Here is a 22,240-nt window from a genome sequence, read left to right on the forward strand (position 1 = left end):
TGACACTGAAGAAAGTTAAGTAATTTATCTAATCTCTCTCAGCTGTCTCCAGCAGATGTGAAGTTTAAGCCCAAATGTCACATAAAATCCAAAAGACACCCCACCACAAAGGATCTCCCAATCGATGAAGGGGGAAGGGTGCTACAATTGACTGGACACCAGCCAATATTCCACGTGCAGCCACATTCAGGTCTCATTCAGCCTGCAATGCGTTTCTCAGAGTGTGGTCCTCAGGGCACCTGCATGGCACCCCAGTCTCCCCAGAAGCTTATTGGGACATAAGGATCAAAGCCCATCCCAGACTGACTGACTCAGCATCTCCAGGGACAGGCCTAGGAACATGCATCTTACTTATCAAGCTTCCCAGGGATTCTCACCGGGGAACCACTACAGTAAGACGGGTGTTTGTGGTCCCTGGTTGTAGATGAGAAATGTGAGGACCATGGAGACTCAATATCTCATCCAGCTTATGTAGTGTTCGATGGTGGGTTCCGTCTCCCTGTTTATGATCCCAAAGCCCGGGGCTTACCGACAGACTCATCCATTCAGTGAGCATTTGCGAAGCACCTGCTAAGGGCCAGGCACTGTTCTGGATCACGCTGACACACAAAGATCAGGTCTAGCCACTTCTGTGTTTTAGTGGGGACCTGCTGAGAGAAATCTGCTTACAAGTTGGGGTTGGGGCAGAAGGAAGGGCTTTAGGGCTCAAATATTGTTGTGTCTGGAACTGTTTATAGAAGCAAGGGAAGATACTGGGTGCCCCAAGATAACACGAGAAGCTCTTTTATCTAATCTGCCGACAATCTATGAAGAGGTATGAGCAGTAGTAGCATTATCATCAGCAGCGTCACCAGCAGCAGCAGCATCCCTAGTTCAGAGCTGGGGACATCGAGAGCCGGAAAGCTATGTGTCCAGGGCCCCACAGTAAGTACAAGGTGGAGCCAAGCTGTCTGACTTCAGAGCATACACTCCAGTCCATCACTAGAAAAGTCCTCAGTCACCATCTGAGCTCATGAAATAAGCAGACTCCACAAACACCAAGCCCATAGGCTCAGTCTTCTGAAAGTACACGTGGCTCATTAACAGTTTCCCATAAAGGAGACAACGCTAATATCTATAACCTAATACAACAGTGTAATAATCATTATAACAGCAATCAACATCACCAGAACACGTTAATGAATTCCTGATGACTTTCCATCACCTTATAGAAAAACACATTTGAACAGCCAATCCCATGAGAAAACAAGAGACACATCATGATTAACCAGCTCATCTACGGTAAATGGGTTATTGTGCTTGGGGGAAGCACCGTGCCCTGAGTGTCCTGATGTCTGTCAGAAGGAGGGCACCGTCAGCCAGTCGAGGACTCAGCTGGCTGCTGAGAGTCCTGGAGATGAACACAAGACATGGATTTAGAAGACTGGCGACATCCATCCTCCCTTCTAACCCATCCCTTCCTTCTTTACCCCTATTCTTCCTTTTTTCTTTCATGAGGGAGGGTTCAGTCAGAAGGCAGAACCCAACCAGTTATTTAAACAGAGAGAATGTAATATAAAGAACTGTTCAGTAGGAATAAAGTTGATGACTAGATGCTTGAAAGAGTAAAAAGAGAACCTTAGGGCATCATGGTTCAACCAACTGGAGGAGCAGCTCTTGCCTCCAGGGCTGAGAAAACAAAGAGAAGTTAGAATTAGGAAGCTGGAGCAGGGAGCTGTGAGAGGGCTCAGCGGAGCCGAGACTCAGACTTCTGAGGAGGTGACGCCCACTGGTGGGGGCAGGTATCTCAAGGGGGTACGACGGACCAGTTCTGCAAGTGATGACGAAACTGCCGAGTGCGATGAGCTGCTATTCCCACCAGGGTGAAGAAGAATCAGGAAACTGATGGGACACCCATAGGAAGAACCATGAGAAAGGATGAGAGCCTCTGTATTCTTTCTCCCTACCCCCAGCTTTTCATATTAAGTGCTGTCTCTCAGGAAAATGAATGGATTTGGGGCATCAGAGAAGATTCGCAATTTGGGGCTTCCCAGACACTTCACACTGTGCCAAGACTCAAACCGCCAACACATCCCTGCTTGAACACCTCTGAGCACCTGCTTTAGGCTGGTGCATCCATTATCTCATTCAATTTTCCCCAAAGCTTCTGAAAATCAGATATTACCCTTCCTGCTGTAGAGAAGGCAGACTCCCACCCATGGAGGCTGAGGAGAGTCTCCAAAGTCAGGCAGCTCATCACAGCCAGGCCTGGAAACTTGCAAACAGCCCTGTCCTGGGGTCTCCACCCCAACTTCCCACATTTATCCTGCTGGTATCCATCATTTATTTATTTATTTATCTGTCATTGAGCTACTATCATGGAGCTGCTACCACAGGCACTGCCCTGTGTGTGGGAGATGCCCACAGCACATGGAGGAGGTAAGACACAGAATGGAATAGGATGCACCACACAGACACCCATCCCAGGAAGGGCATCTGACAGCTCTCAAGCTGCAGCCTCATTGCCTGTATCACAACAAAATGCCCGGAAGCGTCCTCCATGGTGAGGTGGTCTTACAAGAGGCTACAGGAAAAAAGTCCTGTCCCATCAAATGCACTTGGGAAATGCTGCTAACTCATCCCCTCTTGGAGGCACACCATGCAGGGTGGCAGAGCAAAGGCACTGAGGTGGGGAAATGGCACGCTGTGAGAAAAGGTATTCAATTTGGCTCATTCAAGTGTTTTGCAGATTTGTGCCACGAGTCTTTTTGGCCCACTACATTTATCAGTATCCACGGACAATGTTTTGTACTGCACACATGGGCGTGCTGCTCCGAGGAAGGAAGGTTGCAGGGGGCACGGCTGTACTTACCATGAGCAGGCAGAGGCCACGGCTTCTGAGCGCAGAGGCAGGGAGGTGAGGGACTGCCCAGGACGCAGGAGGTCTCGTTGTTCAGGGAGACACCTGCAGCGGATGAGAGACAAGGTCAGGGTTGTAACTGGGAAAGCAGGGACAAGGAGATGGGGACACATCACAGCTGGGAAAAGCTCACTAATTATCCCAGACAGCCGCTTGTTAACCTGACGCCCTTTGAAATGCTTATGCGCAGTATCTTAAAAGTCCCTTCTTGTGCAGCGTGTATGACACAGAATTAACATGCAGAACATAAGAAACATAATCATACAAATCAATAAGGAAAAAGACAATCCAACACAGAAGCAGGCCCAAGAAAGGAAGAAGTGACCTTCAAAAGGAAAAAGAAAGCCAACAAACATAAGAAAAGACACCGCTCTTGACAGTAATCAGTAGAATGCAAATCAAAACAATGTATGTTTGTTTGTTTTCCATTTGATTGGCAAAAAAGAAGAGACTTGGTGCTACTGAATGCTGATTACATAAAACGGTCCCACCCCTTTGGAGGGCAATCTGGCCTTTTCTACTAAAATTTAAAATATGCATACTCTCTCTGCCTCAGTGATTCCACTTTTTGTCATCTACTGTAGACAACTGCCCAGTGAGATGTAAGTCTGTTCACAGCAGCGCTGTGTGTGACAGCCCCAAGTCTGAAACATCCAAAGGCCCTACACCAAGAGGTACAAGCTCTTCTGTATAAATTAAGCCACAAGGAAACACTGTATAACACAGGGAATAGAGTCAGTATTTTATAATAACTATAAATGGAGTATAACCTTAAAAAATTGTGAATCACTTTATTTTATACCTGCAACTTATTAATACTATACATCAAATACACGTCAAAAAAATAAATACTTAAATAGTCTCTATCAGGTCTGTACATACTGACAGCATATGCTGTAAAAAGGTAACCGATCACTACGTACAAGATAAAAAGATGTATGTTTACATGCATAAACTGATAATGATATAAAAGCGTGACTAAAAGTCTGGAAGGAAACACCTTCATCTGATGCCCGTAGTTGCCTCTGGGGTGGCCTTTGGGGTAAAAGTTCAAGGGAGACTCAAGTTTTATCTGTGCTGTTCGAAGCTTTACAATGAGCAAGTGTTTGTATGTCACTTACCCACTTCCTTTGTAATGAAAACCAACTTCCTGTGAAGTGATACACTATTATATGGCATGAAACAGAGACAGACATCTCTTCCAGCTAACACACAGAGCAAAGAGGGTAGAAATGTCCGTCAAAGAGCGGAATGACTCTTCTGTTTCCAGTACAGTTACTGGTTGTGGGGAGGAAGTAACTTTCCTGCAGCCCCTGCCGTATCTGGGCTCAGTAACAAGCACTTTGCAAACATCCACTCACCGATTCTTCACCAAAACCTTATGGGGTCCACGTGGTTAGGCTCTAGAGATAAGGAAGGATCCCAGAGCTTGCTTTTGACAAAGCCTGGACTGAAACCCAGATGTGCCTGAAGACACAGCACAAGGTGTGATGGGTCACTGTGTGTGTCAACTTGATGGGGCTAAGGGATGCCCGGACAGCTGGTAAAGCATTACTTCTGGGTGTGTCTGGGAGGGTGTCTCCAAAAGAGATTAGCACTTGAACCTGCAGGCTGAGTAAAGAGCATCTGCCCTCACAGGCTGGGGTGGGCATCATCCGCTGTCGGGGGCCTGAGCAGAACAAAAAGGTGGAGAAAGAGAGAAGTGGCTCTGCTGGAGCTGGAACATCCGTCTCCTCCTTGGATCCGACACCACTGCTGCTCCTGGTTTTCAGGCCTTTGTTCTCGGGCTGACTTGCACCACCAGCTTTCCTGCTTCTCCAGCTTGCAGACGGCAGATTGCGGAACTTCTCAAGCCCCATGACTGAACAAGCCGATAGCCTGTAATAAGTCCCTTTTGATACAGCTGTATCTATAGGCGTGTCTCTGCCTGGCTCTCTATATCCTATTGGTTCACTTTCTCTGGAGAAACAGAAGCTGATTAATACACAGCCTTTCCAAAAACCACCACCCTCACATTACTGACCTATAAATATGTATGCTCATGTATATGTATCTAGTCTATCTATCATCTCTCCCCATAACCATAAATAGTTGGCTTTATACTAGAGGTTCTCAATTAGGGACGAGTTTTCCCCCCGGGGGGACACTGAGCAATGCCTGGTGACATTTTTGATCATCACAGCCGAGGGGAGAGGTGTTACTGGCAACTAGTGAGTAGAGGCCACGGATGCTGCTGAACATCCTACGATGCACAAAGAATTCTCCAGCCCAAAAGGTTAAAAATGCTGAGGTTGAGAAACCTTGGCTTCCACCTCGAAGAATGGCTTGAAAGTAGACATCCCCCGGAAGGTCAGGCAAGGTCAGCGTGAAATGCCCAACTTCCGTGTCTCCACCCAGATCTGGACACTTCCTGCAGCCAGATGATATACGGCAATGAAAAATTATTGCTCACTGCCCTTTGGACAAAAGCCAGTCAAGTTCTCTGTAGCTTTTTGAGAAACCAAATAGGAGGGCAGCAGGGTCCAACCGGTCAAAGATAATGCAGCTGAAGGCAAGTTAAAAGGTTTAGGAACAGGTGAGAACAGTCCCTTGGATTCTTCTCGCCCAGAAAGAAAAATCTGACAGAAGAGCTAACCCATTAGACAAGGAAAGTGCAAAGAATATTAATCAGTAAACAGAAATACCCCATGCTGTGTTTGGATTCTATTTTTCATATCAGACAGCATTTTCACTTAAGATGTGTTTGGATAGTCTTTCTGAGTATTTATCAACTCTCCTTTCAGTATGAATTCTTCCCATTTTCTGTCTTCTTAAGTCTACTTCCAATAGTGAAAAGGTGCCAGTGATAATTAAAACCTAATTGTATCCCTGCATTCATTAAAGAGAAAAAAAAAAGAAATATGATCTCCTGTAAAGCCTCATAAATAATCAAGTCTCCATATCTACCCGGAATTACAGTGATTTGAAATGGATACGGTTTGGAGAGGAAATACCCAGAAACGCAGTGAAATTAATTGCTGTTTTTCAAGACGCAGCTTTAAAATGCAGTAATTAATTGACCTACTGTTGGAGACAATTTCTCCATAGTTAATAACCACTCTTCCCAGACATGAGAAAGACAGATTGCTTCCATTTGAAAACAGCCTCCACTAAAGCCGAATGATGGAAGACATCACTGTGTTTTCTGGTACATGCACCATAACCAGATGGGATTTCATGAGTTGCTGTTACTCTTTTAGTCCAGTGAGGAGAACATGCCATCAACATTCCTGCAAAATGTGCTTCTGTGCTTTCCTGAGTCTGAGACATCTGTTAGTGCACGGTTCAGTGTGTTGTCAGGGGAGAGCTTCCCGCTGGAAATTGCTGCCTTGTCCCATGGAAGGCAGCATGATGTTGGGCTCATCTGTGCAATGGGCACAGCAAGAGAGAATTCAGTTCCCACGTGTCCCACCCTTTCCCTCTCACACCAACAGGCCCTGTGACAGATAGGTGAGATGTTGCAGGGAGGCAGCAGTTGGGTCAAAGTTGTAGGACTTCTCCAGACTTCCATGCCTCTCCACTTTTGAGCTGTGCAGCCTCCAAGTCCACCCCTCTCCCCCCATCTCCTGCCTTTGTCCTGGAGGGGACTGACTGCATCAAGGGAGCCCCCTTGCTGTCTGGCATCTCTCTGGATGTGACCAATAGGAAGTCCCTGCAAGAAACTCAAGAGAGGGAGAGTAAGATTAGGGTGCTGATGTGTCAGACACCCTCCCTGAAGAGCTTCCCTGGGCTGGCTACATCCTGCTGCAGCACCTGGCCCAGCATCCCCACCTCCATCCTCCCAAAGATGCAGTCTGAGCGTGCCGTCCATTTCTGCTCGGGCCACACTGATAGTCTCACGTCCTTCTTAACCTGATCTCACCCGGGGCAATCACTTTGTCTTAGCCTTCTAGTTTCCTTGCAAGCAACTGCACTTTATGAGTCTCCCACGCCCAGACTGCACTCAGGACCGATACACTATCCAAAGTCTGCCCTAGAAAGAGAACCAGAAACCAGAAAGTAGAAGAAAGAGAAGCTAGAACGTAGCCACCGTTGCTTATTTTACAGATGAGGGAGTGGAGAAGACTGACGTAGGCATGAGGCAGGCAGTGAATTCTGCCTCTGCCCTGGGTCAGATTGAGAAAAACATGCACAGAGTGGGAGTTATTTGTCAAAGGGTTTGGATGGGTCTTTCTCCACAGTGGGGAGTTGAACTCAAGGTTTTCAAAAATTCCTCCTTTAAAATCCTAACTCCATGTGTCATATTCCTTGAGTCAGGATGCACGGCTCGGGAGTTGACTTTACATTCATCACAGTCCCCAGAGAGAAAAACTGAAGAGCTCTGTTTGTCTGTTTTGTTTTATTTTCCCGTCAGTCTTTGGCTGGGGCGTGAAAACAGCAGGTCCTTCTCTCTCACGCAGGTGGGTGCTGACTCCCGGTGGACCCTTTCATCCAAACCTCTCTCGGAAGGAAAGTGATGCTCCTATTTTGGTTCTCCTTTCTTCTTTTTCTCCTCTTTGCCCTCCTCCTCTTTCTCCTCCTCCTTCTTTTCGTTCCTTTGCATTTTGCAAAGAAAGTCAATGATACCACCCCAAAGACAGCACCCAGTAAAACACGAAAGAGCGCTAAAGTATATGGCTCCCTGAACAAATCCAGCCTTTCCTCTTAGCCAATAGTTCCGGCTGTCTTATTTAAAATTTAAAATTTAGAATTCCCATTTATTTCAGCGGGAACTGCAAAAAAATGCCCATAGAGGGACCCTCTAGTCCTTGGGTGGTCAGAGAGCAAGTGATTAACTGATTGTCCCACAAGCAGACTCCCAGCCCGCTCTGCGCAGCGGCAGGCAGGCAGCAAGAGGGCGGAAAGTGAACGCTGAGAAGCCCCCCACCCTGTACACAGAGTCAAGCAGCCTGGCTTGAGGAGGTGGCTCCACTGCAGTAATGACACTTCCTACGCCAAGGTCTTCCCACTTCTCTTTCCACTGCGACTACAGAGACTACATCTCCAGGCACGGAGACAACCAAAGAGAGAAGTGGCCCCTCAGCAGCCTGGAAGCTGCGTTCAGCTCTAGCAAAGGAAGCCTGGAAAAAAGCACAAGTCCAGGCTTTCCCTTAATTCAAAAATACCTGAGGCTGGGGATGGAGGCGTCATCCTAGCTCCCAGGAATCTTAAAGAAGTGTCCTACATTAATCCTCCTCTCTAATCTTTCCAACCATTCCTACAATTAACACAAGAATTCCTAGGTCTGTTCAAACAACAGTCACCCCATCTTTGTGAACCACTCCAGAAGAAACCCAATGGCCTTATTTTACTGATACCTCCAAGGCTATTGTACCAATGTATGCCTCAATTAATACTCATTAAGATGACCTTATACATGAAACACTTAAAGAACTAAATTCTACTATGTAGAATGAGACTGAGATAATGACAGAGGAATGGGGCAGGGGTGGAACCAAAACACTGAGCAGTTAAAGTAATGATAATATTGTCTCTTAACTGACTTTAAATTCTTCATGGTCTCATGCAGCACCATTTTAAAAATTCAATGTCCATTGGCAATTACTTTTCATACACTTCTAATAAAATTGATTAGTTTCTTTTCTAGTACACAGTCAATTGGAAGATGTACATTTAAAGGGTAAAGCTCGGAGGGGATGGAAGAGAGGGAGATCTAACTCAGAATGAAATTATAGGGGTTGGGGGTCCAGTGAGAGGATGATGAAGAGGTTTTAGACCTAAACAGACATTTCTCCAGTGAGGACATACAAATGGCCAATAAGCACTTGAAAACATGTTCAAGATCATTAATTATCAGACAAATGCAAATCAAAACTACAACAAGGTATCACCTCACACCAGTCAGAATGGCCATCATTTTTTTTTTAACATTTTTTATTGATTTATAATCATTTTACAATGTTGTGTCAAATTCCAGTGTTCAGCATAATTTTTCATTCATGGACATATACACACTCATTGTCACATTTTTTTCTCTGTGAATTATCATAACATTTTGTGTATATTTCCCTGCGCTATACAGTGTAATCTTGTTTATCTATTCTAGAGTTTTGAAATCCCAGTCTATCCCTTCCCACCCTCCACCCCCCTGGCAACCATAAGTCTGTATTCTCTGTCTATGAGTCTATTTCTGTCCTGTATTTACACTTTGTTTTTGTTTGTTTGTTTTTTAGATTCCACATATGAGCGATCTCATGTGGTATTTTTCTTTCTCTTTCTGGCTTACTTCACTTAGAATGACATTCTCCAGGAGCATCCATGTTGCTGCAAATGGCATTATGTTGTCGGTTTTTATGGCTGAGTAGTATTCCATTGTATAAATATACCACCCCTTCTTTATCCAGTCACCTGTTGATGGACATTTAGGCTGTTTCCATGTTTTGGCTATTGTAAATAGTGCTGCTATGAACATTGGGGTGCAGGTGTCATCCTGAAGTAGATTTCCTTCTGGATACAAGCCCAGGAGTGGGATTCCTGGGTCATATGGTAAGTCTATTCCTAGTCTTTTGAGGAATCTCCACACTGTTTTCCATAGTGGCTGCACCAAACTGCATTCCCACCAGCGGTGTAGGAGGGTTCCCCTTTCTCCACAGCCTCTCCAGCATTTGTCATTTGTGGATTTTTGAATGACGGCCATTCTGACTGGTGTGAGGTGATACCTCATTGTAGTTTTGATTTGCATTTCTCTGATAATTAGTGATATTGAGCATTTTTTCATGTGCCTTTTGATCATTTGTATGTCTTCCTTGGAGAATTGCTTGTTTAGGTCTTCTGCCCATTTTTGGATTGGGTTGTTTATTTTTTTCTTATTGAGTCGTATGAGCTGCTTATATATTCTGGAGATCAAGCCTTTGTCGGTTTCACTTGCAAAAATGTTCTCCCATTCCGTAGGTTGTTGTTTTGTTTTATTTCTGGTTTCCTTCGCTGTGCAGAAGCTTGTAAGTTTCATTAGGTCCCATTTGTTTATTCTTGCTTTTATTTCTTCTAGGAGAAAATTTTTGAAATGTATGTCAGATAATGTTTTGCCTATGTTTTCCTCTAGGAGGTTTATTGTATCTTGTCTTATGTTTAAGTCTTTAATCCATTTTGAGTTGATTTTTGTATATGGTGTAAGGGAGTGTTCTAGCTTCATTGTTTTACATGCTGCTGTCCAGTTTTCCCAACACCATTTGCTGAAGAGACTGTCTTTATTCCAGTGTATATTCTTGCCTCCTTTGTCAAAGATGAGTTGACCAAAAGTTTGTGGGTTCATTTCTGGGCTCTCTATTCTGTTCCATTGGTCTGTATGTCTGTTTTGGTACCAATACCATGCTATCTTGATGACTGTAGCTCTATAGTATTGTCTGAAGTCTGGGAGAGTTATTCCTCCAGCCTCTTTCTTTCTCTTCAGTAATGCTTTGGCAATTCTAGGTCTTTGATGGTTCCATATGAATTTTATTATGATTTGTTCTAGTTCTGTGAAATATGTCCTGGGTAATTGGATAGGGATTGCATTAAATCTGTAGATTGCCTTGGGCAGTGTGACCATTTTAACAATATTGATTCTTCCGATCCAAGAGCATGGGATATCTTTCCATTTTTTAAAGTCTTCTTTAATTTCCTTCATCAATGGTTTATAGTTTTCTGTGTATAATTCTTTCACCTCCTTGGTTAGATTTATTCCCAGATATTTTATTACTTTGGGTGCTATTTTAAAGGGGATTGTTTCTTTACTTTCTTCTTCTGTTGATTTATCGTTAGTGTAAAGAAATGCAACTGATTTGTGAACATTAATCTTGTAACCTGCTACCTTGCTGAATTCTTCAATCAGCTCTAGTAGCTTTTGTGTGGACCTTTTAGGGTTTTCTATATGTAGTAACATGTCATCAGCATATAATGACACTTTTACCTCTTCTTTTCCAATTTGGATCCCTTTTATTTCTTTCTCTTGCCTGACTGCTGTGGCTAGGACTTCCAGGACTATGTTGAATAGGAGTGGTGATAGTGGGCATCCTTGTCTTGTCCCAGATTTTAGTGGGAAGCTTTTGAGTTTTTCACCGTTGAGTACTATGCTGGCTGTAGGTCATTTGTGGACTTTTGAATGATGGCCATTCTCACTGGTGTGAGGTGATACTTCATCATAGTTTTGATTTGCATTTTTCTGGTAATTAGTGATATTGAGCATTTTTTCATGTGCCTATTGATCATTTGTATTTCTTCCTTGGAGAATTGCTTGTTTAGGTCTTCTGCCCATTTTTTGATTGGGTTGTTTTTTTTTCTTATTATATCATATGAGCTGCTTATATATTCTGGAAATCAAACCCTAAAAGGTCCACACAAAAACTACTAGAACTAATTGAAGAATTCAGCAAGGTAGCAGGTTACAAGATTAATGTTCACAAATCAGTTGCATTTCTTTGCACTAACGATGAATCAACAGAAAAAGAAAGTAAAGAAACAATCCCCTTTAAAATAGCACCCAAAGTAATAAAATCCCTAGAAATAAATATAACCAAGGAGGTGAAAGACTTATACACGGAAAATTATAAACCACTGATGAAGGAAATTAAAGAAGACTTTAAAAAATGGAAAGATATCCCATGCTCCTGGGTTGGAAGAATCAATATTGTTAAAATGGTCACACTGCCCAAGGCAATCTACAGATTTAATGCAATCCCTATCAAATTACCCAGGACGTATTTCACAGAACTAAAACAATCTTAATAAAATTTATATGGAACCATCAAAGACCTAGAATTGCCAAAGCATTACTGAAGAGAAAGAAAGAGGCTGGAGGAATAACTCTCCCAGACTTCAGACAATACTATAGAGCCACAGTCATCAGGACAGCATGGTATTGGTACCAAAACAGACATACAGACCAATGGAACAGAATAGAGAGCCCAGAAATGAACCCCAAAACTTTTGGTCAACTAATCATCGACAAAGGAGGCAAGAATATACATTGGAATAAAGACAGCCTCTTCAGCAAATGGTGTTGGGAAAACTGGACAGCAGCATGTAAATCAGTGAAGCTAGAACACTCCCTCACACCATACACAAAAGTAAACTCAAAATGGATCATAGACTTAAACATAAGACAAGATACAATAAACCTCCTAGAAGAAAATAATAGGCAAAACATTATCTGACATACATCTCAAAAATGTTCTCCTAGAACAGTCTACCCAAGCAAAAGAAATAAAAGCAAGAATAAACAAATGGGACCTAATGAAACTTAACAAGCTTCTGTGCAGCAAAGGAAACCATAAGTAAAACAAAACAACAACCTATGGAATGGGAGAAAATTTTTGCAAATGATGAAACCGACAAAGGCTTGATCTTCGGAATATATAAACAGCTCATACGACATAACTTTTATTACTTCTTATTTAATAAGAAATTGATTAATTGTATGAATCTGCCTTAGAGTAAAGCTTTGGCAGTATAGTATGTATTTACAATGACACATTATTTCTTTTATTTATTTCTAAATAATTAGTAACTGAGTTCATATTATTCTTTGACCCAAAGTTATTTAGAGAGGAATTTTAATTTTCATTATTATTACTTTTTAAAATTTATATTTATCTGACATTAAATTTAGAGAATTGATCTTATAAAATATCTGCTTTAAAGAATGTATTCTGCTTATGGTTGTGGCTTAGAATAAGATACAATTTTATAAATCTTCTGGTGAAACTTAAACATTTTTACTTTAATATAAGAATATTCTTAATAATTATTGTATTTATGTTTATCTACATACTTCTTTATTTGTAGTCTATTTTATCTGCCAGGAGTAAGAGAGGTGTGTCACTGTCTCCCAAAGGAAACATGCTTCTGTAAATTTCCCACTTTATTTCTAACATTTTTAGCTTTATATATTTTGATGCTATGTCCTTCGGCAAATAAATTTTCACAACTATTTTATCTTAGCGGTGGATTGTAAAATGACACTCTTTATCTCCTTTAGTGTTATTTGGCCTGGAATAAAGTTTGCTTAGACATTACGGTTGTCAGCCCTGCTTTGTTTTTGTATTTCCTCCATAATATTTTGTAACCAATGTTTTCAATTTCTTTTGCCTTTTAGTTTTATGTAGCCCTGAATGGGGATTTACTGCTGAACAGTTAAGAGAAGTTTGGTCTTCTCACTTGTTGGAAAATACTCGTCATCATATGGAATCTTTGAAAATGAGCTTTAAAAAATGCCAACAGAAACCTTTCTTTGCTTGGCAGCCCCATTCCCTTCCCTGAGTGATCTCCTCTGGGAGGCAGAGCTGGGAACTGTGAGCCCTCCATTTCACTCAGTGGCTGGAATGTCTTGGTTAAGCAAGCTTGCCTCTAGGCTGTCGAGTCAGTCCAGCACTCTGAGCACACAGGTGAAATAAGAGCGGTAAATACGATGTCACCACTAGGTAAAACCTCAGTGTGTACAACAATAATAGTATTACCTCTCAGTTAGCGCTCCATGTATTTGTATTTTCCTTCCTACTGCCATCTTCTCCTGCACTCTCAGCACAACAGTGGAGCCACAACAGTGTTGTGTCAGTAGGGGGATAAAATACAAGAAAATCATGCTATATATTTTAGATAGCACACTCTGTCCAAGGCAGGTTAAGACAAGGGCTCTGCCTGTCTACAACGCCATAGGAGACGTCAAGAGCCAACTGACTGTATGTCTTAGTTACTATCTGCCCAGAGATCTGCTCTAAGCACTTTATACAGACTTAAAACACCTGTGCCTCAGTTTACTCATTGGTAAAAGAGGATTAAATGAGGTAATGAAGTGCATATGAAGAGCTAGCTCAATTTTATTGTGATACCAACTTTTCATTACTGTTTTACCATGTCCTCTCAACTTTATTTGTATTTATTTATTTTGGAGTCTACATTTTGCTTATTTTTTTTCCCAGTAGTTTAGAAGGAACTCACCCTTTAAAAATGTTGCTTTAGTTTCCTCCTATTTATTTGGATCATATTTTTCTCTGATCCATAGATTTAATGCCAACTCTCACCCCCTTGTAGGATAAGCAGTTGAATCGGTTTGTTTTTCATGTCCCCTTTCTAAATTCATTTTCTCTTATATTAGTGCTATATAATTGAGAACCATCTCTCTTAGGAACTATATTGGTATTTGCATACAAATTGGAAGGATATTTCCAGTTTTTGACTTTATATTGTTTTCTTATCTCACAATCACTCTTAATACCATGGTTTTCCCATTCTTGAGTCACTAATTTCAAGTCAATTCTCAGTTGTGTGTAGATCAACTTCAAGTTCTTTTTCTCTACAATAAGATTTTATTGGCAACATATTTTGGAACTTTTTTTTTCAATTTCAATATGTTTTCTGTTTTGTTTTGTGTAGAGTTTTTTTGTCTTTTTTTTTTTTTTTTTTTTTTTTTGGTCTTTACCCATAAATGGCCACTTGTCTGGTTATAATATTCCTGGGTCACACACTTCTCTCTGAAAACACTGTCCTATTTTCTGGCATTTACTCTGCTCTTCTAGGTGTAGATCATTTTCCATTATCTCTTCTTATAATACAGTGGGGATTTTTCATCTCCATATTTAGATCCTTTCAGCTTCAGAAAATTGTATCTAATTATACCCTTGATGATTGTTTGCTTTCAATTGATCACTGCTCATCTTTAGAAATATCTGAAATGTACATGTGTTATATCCATTCTCTGTCTCTCTGTCCTTTTCTCATCTTTTTCTTTGTATTTCCCAGACACAAACTGGCTGCCCAGTAAATAGTTTTGAGGGAAAGAAGGAAAGAAAAGAAAGGAAGGGAGGGAGGGAGGGAGAGGGGGAAGAAAGGGTCCAGTGTGGGGTCATGTTTCCAAGTTTATCCTATTTCAGCTTGGATTTGACTTACTGATCCTTTCTGTCTTCACTGTGGGGAGTGAGAGGTTCACCTCCCCAGAACTGAGTGTTAGCTTCCTTGCAACATTTTCTTTTCTCACTGAGCTCCATTTTTTTCATATCAGTCATGTAGTTGTTGTTTCCAAAAAGGCTTCCAAATAGTGTTTTAGGGTCCTGATTTCTTATATTTTACCAAACATTCTATATGTTCCCTCCACACCCGACTTGTACAACAGATCATTTTCAAGGCGATTTTCTTTCTCTCTTTGTCGTGCAGTATTTCCCAACCAGCCTCTTTGATTTTCCTTTCAATAAAAGTTCTTGAGTGATGCCGCATGGAATTGCTAGTCTGGAACAGGTGTTCTTCTGTTCAGATACTGATGGACCAAGGTGAGATCATCTCCTAATCCATCTGTCTGGGTCTCTGACACTTTAAACCAGTGACTCAATGAAGTATAGGGATCACCCTTATTGTATGCATTACTGACAAGGCTTTCCTGTCTCTACCCCAATACAGCCTTCTCCCTACAGGGATTATGGTCCCTCAGATATAAGGGGGCCCTGTCTGCCCCCATTGACTGCTTTTATTTGTTACTTATTGTGTCTATGAGTAGATACTGGTGGGATATAACAAGATGTAGGGGAGTCAACTGCCCCTTTCAAGAACAATGCTTTAAATAAATGACTAACTACTTTTATAATTGGTATAAATCCTGGGTCTCTGAGCCACGTAGAGACAGCGTGACACTTTGTATGCATGTATATGTATATGTGTGTGTGTGTGTGTGCGTGTGTGAGCGCGCACGTGCACGTGTGTGTGTCTGCATGTCTGTGTGTAGTGGATGAAGTGGAAAACAAAATTTTATCCTACATACTTCCATGCATGCAAATTATAGTTCTGTAATCTATTTTTTTCTTTTTCTCCACTTTTAATTTAGTACCTGTTAATCCTAGAATATGTTTATTCTGATAGGAAATTAACCTAGATCGTAAGCTCCCTGAGGACAGGGAATATGCACTTGGCACACCAGTGAATCCAATGGCCAACCCCATAGAAAATGCTGGATGAATAAACGAGTGATTAAACAAAGCTTAGGATGAACCAGAGCCATCTATTTTTTAATATCACAGACAACAGTCTCCATGTCTTTCTATTTATTCTATTTATTTGGGTTTGCAAATAAGTTTTTTAAATTTTTAAATTAAAAAGTTATTCCTACCAGCATCCAGCATATGGTAATGATTTTAATGGAAATGTTCAGTTATTCCTCTTTATAAATTTCGGTATTTCAATTTCTCATGTGTGATGATAAAGGTGTTGACATGAACAGAATTAGCTCACATGATATCATGAGGTTTGGTGTGCACATTAAAAAGTAGCGTAGGACCTGGAGATTGTCATTCTAAGTGAACTAAGCCAGAAAGAGAAAAAAAAAATCATATGATGTCACTTATATGTGGAGTCTTAAAAAAAAAAAAAGACAAGTGAACTTATTTACAAAACAGAAATAGACTCACAGACATAGAAAACAAACTTATGGTTACCAGAGGGGGAAGGGAGTGGGAAGGACTAAATTGGGAGCTCGAGTTTTAAAGACACTAACTGCTACATATAAAATAGATAAACAAGTTCATACTGTATAGCACAGGGAAGTATATTCAATATCCTATAGTAATTTATGGTGAAAAAGAACATGAAAACAAATATATGTATGTTCATGTATGACTGAAGCATTATGCTGTGCACCAGAAATTGACACATTGTAAACTAACTATACTTCAATAAAAATATATATGTATAATAAAAAAGTAGCATGACTACTATAGCTTAAAAAAGAACCTTTTTCTTTTTCATCAGAGTTATGAAAGGATCTTTGTTAAACAAGGGCAGAAAATATTCCCATAATTCCAAGACTCAAATGCAGTCACTATCAACATTTCGATATGTTTCCTTCCAGGCCTCTTGTTCAACGCGGAACCCTGTGGCTGTGGGTGTGAAGTGACCCACCAGCCCAACCCTAGTGGATAGAATCGTGGCATTTAGGAAGAGGCATGGAATCTACAGCCCTGCAGCTGGGACATTCCTTTTATGATTTGTATCTTCCCATTTTGAAAAATAATTGCTGCTACCAAAACCCCTCCATAGCTCTACACCCAAAGAGAAATCAGATGAGGGGGCAGGCATCAGCAGGGGCTGCATGAGGCACGTGCACGTGGGGGCGCACCTTGGAGGCAAGCAGAACACTCTTCAAATATGATTTTATAATAACTATGTTGTTCACATCCTACCAAATTAGCAATTTCTAGTAACAGAAACCCAGGAAATTCTGCAGCTCATAATTATGGGCCTGACCCATGGAAATGCTATCTTCAGGCAAATCTATAATGTGTCCAGAATGGTGTGGGAAGAGAATCCGGATGGCAAAAATGAGCCATCTGAGCCAGCTGAGCAAAACCAGACAATCTTCTTAGTGAATACAAGCTAGAGATTTTACCATGTATTACTGAGAAAAATCTGTGACTTATTAAGGCCCTGCTTTGTAATATTCAAAGGTTATGAGTTGTAAGTAAGCCAACCATCTAGAAATCTCTGTAAAGTTTTCATTTTCGATTGGGTTCAACCATGCTAACCCGTCTTTGGATCGCCATGGTTAAATCCTAGATCTGATCCCACTCTTCACCCACAGATTCCATGCAACCTGTTCTTTTAATTACAGAAATCCAAATCAGGCCAAAACTGATGAGATGCAGGTTTAAGATTCTGATACCCAGTGTGCACAGAGCAGATTCAAAACCTGCCACCCACTTCACAAAAATGGGCTCTTTCCAAAGGCATTCTTGTGTGAGTGTGCTAAGTTTCCAATATTATTAAACATCATTAGATGCATTTCCTTTTTGTTGTTAAGCGTTTTAAATATATATTACTTAGCATTCTGCTTCTTTTTGTTCACTTAACAGGATATGATCAAATAGCTCCATTTTATTAAATGGACATCAAAGCCATCATTTTAGTAACTGCATGATACCCCATGTAATGTACACATTACCAACCTTTTCCTCCACCTTTGAGATCTAGACTGAGGAACTTACTTTGTAAAATCCCAGCGAGAAATATTGTCTGGAAAAGTTTAACGATTCATGCCAAGGGTTTACGATATTATATGAAGACAGATGTCATCCACCAAAAAAAGAAATGTACCATTCAGAATTCTGTTTTATGTTGCTATTTTTTTTAGCACGACTAACCAACTCTCTGTTCTTCTGTTTACATGAAATAGTTACTTATACGGTGTAGCAATTATATAAGTAGCTACTTTATATAAAGATGCCAGGGGATCGGGTACCACTTCAGAAAGGGATATGGAACCATACACAGGCCCAGACACACACACTTCTCTTGTGGTTATTTTGTGTGTATTTTGATTCTTGAATCACAGCAAGAGGTCTTCTGGCAGGGCCCAGCCCTGGAAGCTGGATGGAGGAACTGAAGATACCAGGGGAGGAAGAGCAAGGCTCTAACAAGAGGCTACTAGGCCTCTTTTCGAAACAACAGTAAGTCATGACTCTCCTCTATCATATATAATTTAGCTCTGAGGTTTGCCAATTTCTGAGTAAAATGAATAAAAAATAAGTTGTGCAGTCATGTGAAATACCTTTGGTTAAGCTGTCCTGAGAACGACTAAATTCAAGATACAGGAGTGTGTGGATGGGGGCGGGGCGGGTAGACACATGCATTTAATATGCAACAGGTAGAAACAGAGAGAGTGCTGTCCTGGTCCAGATACGGGAGGATGGGTCAGCAGTGGGTGGCATCTTCCCAGGGGTGCAAGAGTGTTATATCACCTTTGTTTAAAAAGGCACTTGTGTTACCACTTTTAAATTTTCTACCCATAACACACCCCCTATTACCTGCACTCAGGGCAGACCACTCCCACTTCCCCAACCCTGGTGTGCCATTGGCTTCTATATAGAGTACCTTATCGTCTATATAAAAAAGAATCTGCAGGGTTAGTTATTAACCCCATTTTAAGGAGAAGAACCTGAGACTCAGAATTTAAATGACTTGCCCTTGGTCATACAGCTAACAAGAGGTCAGGTCAGGATTTGGACTCAGAGCATGCCAATTCAAAAGCCTATATTCTGTAAAATATGCTTACTGCATAGAGATGGTGACTATAGCTTTTATTCAGAGATAGATAAAGAAGAAGCAAAAAGAGTAAAGGGCAAGAGAGTAAGAAAGCTACAGAGTGGCTGCTTTATAGTTTGGGTCTAAGGTCTTGACCTTCTACCTCGTGTTTTTATTTATTTATTTTTTGGTTACCATCTGTTATGGACTGAATTGCAGCCCTCCAAAATTCATATGCTGCCATCTCAACCCCAAGTATGTCAGCATGTGACTATATTTGGACACAGAGTCTTTAAAGAGGTCATTAAGCTAAAATGAGGTCATCATGTTTGGACCCTTCCAGTATGATGGAGGTCCTTACAAAAAAGAGGACATTCTGATACAGACAAGACACACACAGAGGGAAGCACATGTGAAGACACAGGCCATATCTCCAAACCCAGGAGAGAGGTCTCAGAAGAAACTGTCCCTGCTCACACCCTGACGTTGGACTTCCAGCCTGCAGAACTGTGAGAAGATGAATGTTTAAACCCCCTAGTCTGGGCTATTTTGTAATGGCAGCCCTAGCAGACTAAGACACCATCATCAGAGTTACATGGAAGCCGCACTCCAGGCGGGGCTGCCCCACACTGAGACCCTACGGAGTCAGTCTCTCAGGGTGAGCCATTAGCTGCGTTCTTTTAGCTCCACAGAAACTGTTTACAGTCACAAGCCCAAGACACACTTCTCTGTACCCACAGGAGCGAAGGGCTGGCTCTAAATCAACATTCCTATAAGGGTGCTACCTCCCCTTTCTCTTTTGTCTTTGTCAAACGGCTCCTTCCCAGCAAGTTGTATCAAGTGTGCGCTGGCTGCCGTTGGCAGAGATGAGCTCCCCCATTTGGTTGCTCCTGAGTCAGGGCCTTAACCAAACATGAAATGACAGAACTGTTTCCAGCGGAGGATTAATTGAGCCAACTCAAGGCAAACACAACGTACTTTGGCATTGCTTTTGACAGATGGAAATAAAACAAACATTAGCAACCGGATTGTAGCTAACAATATGCAAAATTAAAGAAGGTACCTTTTTAACTCTGTCTGGGAGCCCACTGGCTTTTCTTATAAAATCTGCAGGAAAAAAAAAAAAAAAGACAGAGCTGTTAATCTCGTTACACAACCAGTTAGCACATGCAAACAAGGGGAATTAAAAGCCTTTGCATTCAGGGGAGGAAGCAGATATTTGACACATATATTTATTAAGGAGACTGGACTGGAAAATAGCATTGCTGTATTAATCAGAAATGGTGTAGAAAATACTTAAATAATACAACTGAATGTGCAGACAGCATAAGCTGCTTACAAATGGAAGCCTAAGGTCTATGTATTTTTATTTGAAGGTTACATTTTCAATTAATTTTTTTCAGCTTGTTGCCACCTCTTCCAAGCATCACTGTTAATTGCTATGAAACAACATCTCTCCCTGTTTGAATTCTGGCCGTGGAGGCCAGAAGCTGTCAGCCATCTAATAGGCCTCAGAGTATTGGGGCAGGAATCAAAACTGCTGGGTAGAAGCTGAACCAGTATGTCGGGCTGTGAGAAGCCAAGTGATCGGTTAAACACTCCTTTCTTTCATGTGCTCGGTTTTTCAGCAGTTACGTTTATAAGCTCTAGTCTTGTCACTGAAGAGTGCAAACAGAAGCTTTCTATGACTGGGAATTTCCAAATATCCCAACTGGAGGGGGTCTGTGACAGCAGGGTCTATGTGCATGCAACCCAGTGGATGGGCAGAGAAGGGACCATCTGCATCCTTCCTCTTTAGATGGAACGATATACACGTCCTGGCTGTAAATGAGCTTATCCACTTCTGCTGGGTTACCTGGCATGGGAGGGCCCTCTTCCAGTTGGCATGCTCATTGTCTGGGATGATAGGAAACAGAACTGGGAAAGCAATTGGATGGAGAATTGGACGAAGGATGCTTCCAGTGGGGTTGGAAACAGGGTCACATCTTGAGTCAAGGGCAAGGTTAGAAGGAAAGTTTGGGAAAGATACATTCACATAGGTTTTAGCTGGAAGACATGTTTGGGCTTGAGAGTCAGAATTAAATCTCAGGAAAATTTTAAGTTGAGAATAAAGGAGAATGATGGCACTGAGGAGCAACTGGGTAGCTTCATGTTTAATTTAAAATAGGCTGGTATCATAGACAGACCGTGGGTGTTTTAAGCATTCTGGTCTGAATCTACAACAGCCAAAACACGGAAACAACCTAGATGTCCATCGATAGAGGACTGGATACAGAAGTTGTGATGTATTCATACAATGGAATACTACTCAGCCATAAAAAGAATAAAATAACGCATTTGCTGCAACATAGATGGACCTGAAGATCATCATTCTAAGTGAAGTAAGCCAGAAAGAGAAAGAAAAATACCATATGAGACTGCTTATATGTGGAGTTTTTAAAAAAGACATAAATGAACTTACTTACAAAACAAAAACAGACTCACAGACATAGACAATAAACTTATGGTTACCAGGGTGGAATGGGGGTGGGGAAGGATAAAATGGGAGTTTGAGATTTACACATACTAATTACTATATACAAAATAGATAAACAACAGGTTTCTGCTGTATAGCACAGGGAGCTATATTCAATATCGTGTAGTAACTATAGTGAAAAAGAATATGAAAAGGAATATATGTATGTACATGTATGACTAAAACATTATGCTGTACACCAGAAATTGACACAACATTGTAAACTGACAATACTTCAATTAAAAAGAATATTAAAAACAAAGTATTCTAGTGTGAGTTACTGTAGTTCATGGGGATGAGAGGCGCAGAGCTGATGTGACATTCACGTGTTAGGCCGGCCCTCTCACAACTGCCCACTTTCTCAGGACACAGTATGGAGATGCCTGGAGCACACGGATGGCCCATTTCTATCCTGGTCTTTGTATCCAATTCCATCAGGCCCCAGCAGGAGTAAGCTGGAAGGATTTGGGTTTCACTGTGAAGCAAGAATGCAGAACACTCCAATACTAGCACCACTTTGAGAACAGGCAGTTGTTGTTGAATTTGCATTAAGAGAACAGGAAGTTCATGAAGTTCAAGCCAGTGAACTCAGCTAGTTGAGTGCTCAGCCTTGTCCACAGCAGTGGCAGGCATCTCCAGGATCTGGAAAGGGCCTTTGAGAGGTGCTAGGAGCACTGGCCGTGTACAGTCCCGTCTTACTCTCAGGAAGGTGGTGAGCACGCTCACACCAGAGTGTCCAGAAGTCAGATCTGTCACAGCCTCATAAAGAAGAATGAAGAAACCCAAATGTGGCATGGCGTCCTGGCTGGGGA

The 22,240-nt window shown here is 41.5% G+C and overlaps 1 long non-coding RNA gene across 2 annotated transcripts in view; it reads right to left on the reverse strand.

The window, feature by feature from the left end:
* LOC106729098 overlaps positions 1–22,240 on the reverse strand; it is a 407,792-nt gene that overhangs the window by 164,213 nt on the left and 221,339 nt on the right. For both annotated transcript variants that reach the window (XR_004322440.1, XR_001365377.2), the window contains exons 2-3: positions 19,977–20,020; positions 2,852–2,944 (exon numbers count right to left, since the gene is read on the reverse strand). This is a non-coding gene — a long non-coding RNA (uncharacterized LOC106729098). The remainder of the gene's footprint in view (positions 1–2,851; positions 2,945–19,976; positions 20,021–22,240) is intronic.

This window comes from Camelus ferus, chromosome 9 (genome assembly GCF_009834535.1).
Source record: "Camelus ferus isolate YT-003-E chromosome 9, BCGSAC_Cfer_1.0, whole genome shotgun sequence".
In the NCBI taxonomy this organism is placed as follows: domain Eukaryota; kingdom Metazoa; phylum Chordata; class Mammalia; order Artiodactyla; family Camelidae; genus Camelus; species Camelus ferus.